We start from the raw sequence: 3253 nt of genomic DNA, 5'->3' as shown, positions 1-3253 counted from the left end.
CAGGAGGAGGCGGCGGCTTCGGTGGATGCAGAGCGAGCACGCGGACAGACACGCCCACACACTGGACGGACGCGCCTACGGACCAATGGCTCGGTCTGACGCCGGCCTCGCGCTTGAATGGAAGCGGTGATATTCACCGCTTTTACGTTTCCGCTCGTGTGTTAAAATTCTCATCATTCGGTTGCCCCGGTGACATCCCGAGGAGCGCTCGTCCAATCGCCGCGGCGGCCGGAGGATGCGTATCCAAGAGGAGGAGGAGGAGGTGGAGGAAAGGCACATGATGCTGTTGCTATGGTAACGCCGCAGCTGCTTGCTGGTGTCCATTTGTGGAAAAGATATGTTTTTAGCACGATGCTAAATGCCGGTACAAATATTATTAAAATTAACAGGTTCATCCAGGAAAAAAGCATTAAAACTATGAAGGATTAAATTGTAGGTGGTGCTTATTGTGAACAGCGAGCATGTTTTTGACATTAACATTTTCAATTTTTCCATCAAACATAAGTGTATTCTAATAAAAAAACGGCAAATATTTTTAATCATTTATTATTAAAAAAACTTTTTTAAACACATGTTCCAATTTTGTTAATACAACTTCAACAAAAAGGCACTTTATTTTGCAGGGCCAAGTGAGAGGAGACTCCACGTGCCTCATATATAAAATTATGTATAGAAAACTTTGCATGCTCACATGCATTCTTTTCACCAAAGATTATAGCTGACGGGACACATGGTTCTCCTTTTTAAATATCAGTCCTCGTGTAAGTGAAAGTGCAGGTTCATGGGCCTGCTGTCCTGTTGAAAGCTTAACCATTTTAAAAACTCATTTGTACCAATCTCAAATAACATTTGGACAATGCTGCTTGAAGCTGCAGGGTTGCACAATAGTTTGTGATTTTCTTCTGACATGTGTACTATGTGCATATGTGTCGTGTGCAGTATTGTGATTTGTTAGTGTTTTACCAATGTGTCTTAAAAAACAAACAAAAAAACAACTATATTGTATACTGTATTGTTTATTTCACTGAACGCCTTTGCCCAGTGTGGAGATATAATCTCTCCACCTAGTCCTGGGTCTTCCCTGGGGTGTCCTCCTAGATGGACGCGCCTGGAAGACCTCCCTAGGGAGGTACCCGGGGGCATCCTTACCAGATGCCCAAACCACCTCAGCTGGTTCCTTTCAACACAAAGGAGCAGCGACTCTACTACGAGCTCCCCACCTTATCTCTAAGGGAGACACGAGACACCCTCCAGAGGAAGCGCATTTCAGCCGCTTGTACCTGCGATCTAGTTCTTTCAGTCATGACCCAACTCCCATGACCATTGGTGAGAGTACAAACGAAGACTGACCAGTAGATGGAGAGCTTCGCGTTTTGGCTCAGCTCCCTTTTCTTCACAATAATACAGTACAGCAAATTCAATACTTGCCCCTGTTGTACCGATTCTCCTGCCAATCTCACACTTTATCGTCCCCCTCACTCATGAACAAGACCCCGAGGTACTTCAACTCGTTCACTTGGGGCATGACCGCATTCCCTACCCGGAGTAGGCAATCCATCGGTTTCGTGCCAAGAACCATGGTCTCAGATTTAGAGGTGCTGATCCTCATCCCAGCTGCTTCACACTCGGCTGCAAACTGATCCAGTCAGTGTTGGAGGTCACAGACTGATGAAGTCAACAAGACCATAACATCTGCAAAAAGCAGTGATGAGACCCTGAGCCCCAAATCGGAAACCCTCCTCCCCCGACTACGCCTCGATATCCTGTCCATGAATATCACAAACAGGATTGGTGACAAGGCGTAGCCCTGGCAAAGGCCAACCCCCACCGGAAATGAGTCCGACTTACTGCAGAGGACCCGAACACAGCTCTCGCTTTGTGAGTAGAGATTGGATGGCCCTGAGAAGGGACCCCCTCATTCCATACTCCTGCAGCACCTCCCACAGTATTTCCTGGGGTACCCAATCATGCGCCTTCTCCAAGTCCACAAAACACATGTAGACTGCATGGGCATACTCCCAGGCACCTTCCAAGATCCTTGTGAGAGTGAAGAGCTGGTCAGTTGTTCCATGACCAGGATGGAACCCACATTGTTCCTCTTCGATCAGAGGTTCGACTATTGGCCGAACCCTCTTTTCGAGCACTCTGGAGTAGACTTTACCAGGGAGGCCGAGTAGTGTGATGCCCCTGTCATTGAGACACACTCTCTGGTCTCTCCTCTGTTCAATATCCTGATTATACACAACCGGGCAATTTGCATTTATTTCTAAACATATTTTGTAATTCTATCCATAAAAATCAGGGGTGCCAATAACTCTAATCTAGCAGGACAACCTGATTGCAAGTCAGTTAGATTTTAAAAATAATAAACTCCCCCTTTTTTTAAAAGCAGCATGAAAGTCAGTCATAACTTCCAGATTTTCTTAAGATGTTTATAACTCCTTTACAATCAAACTAAATGGCCGTATCACTAAAAATACATGTAGCCATATTTTTTTAATAACAGTAAATAAAGTTGGGCAGCATGGTGGCTTAGTGGTTAACACAGCTGCTGCGTGCAGCAAGGTCATGGGATCGACGTGGGCTTTCTGTCTGGAGTTTGCATGTTCTCTCTGTGTTTGCGTGGGTTCCCTCACCATGCTCCGGCTTCCTCCCACATCCAAAGACATGCAGGTTAGATGGACCAGAAATTTAAAAATTGTCCGCAGGTGTATGCGTGTGTCTGTGTTTGTCTATATGTGGCCCTGTGATCGACTGATGTCCTGTCCAGGGTGTACCCCACCTCACGCCCTATCACTGCTGGGATAGGCTCCAGCCCCCATGACCCTTAATTGGAGTAAGCGGTTGAAGATGAGTGAGTGAGTTTAATAAAGTTCATTCATGTGCTGTTCCAAGTGAAATTAACAAATACAAATCAAAAGCAAAGCTCATAATAGATCAAAATAAGGTTCACTGAAGGTAGGTCTTCTCAGTTATCTTGCTTTTCATCAAGTGCTTCTGAGGACTTGCATTTCAGAACAGTGATCCCCAAAGTGTGGGCAACTGCCCCCTAGCGGGCCATGAAAGTGCTGTAGCTGGGCTGTGTGAACCATTGAGCTTCAATGTGGAATATTTAAAAAGTTAAAATAAATGAAAAATGTTGAATGTCTAACAATTCTTTTGAGTCCAGACAGTTTTTTTAATCGTAAATATGATTTTTTTTTGAAAACATGCAGTTTAATTAACACAAAAGTTTTTTATGGACATCTACCTG

The sequence above is a fragment of the Thalassophryne amazonica genome, chromosome 14 (genome assembly GCF_902500255.1).
Source record: "Thalassophryne amazonica chromosome 14, fThaAma1.1, whole genome shotgun sequence".
Lineage (NCBI taxonomy): Eukaryota > Metazoa > Chordata > Actinopteri > Batrachoidiformes > Batrachoididae > Thalassophryne > Thalassophryne amazonica.
The sequence above is the reverse complement of the archived record's forward strand: the minus strand, read 5'-3'. Positions refer to the sequence as shown.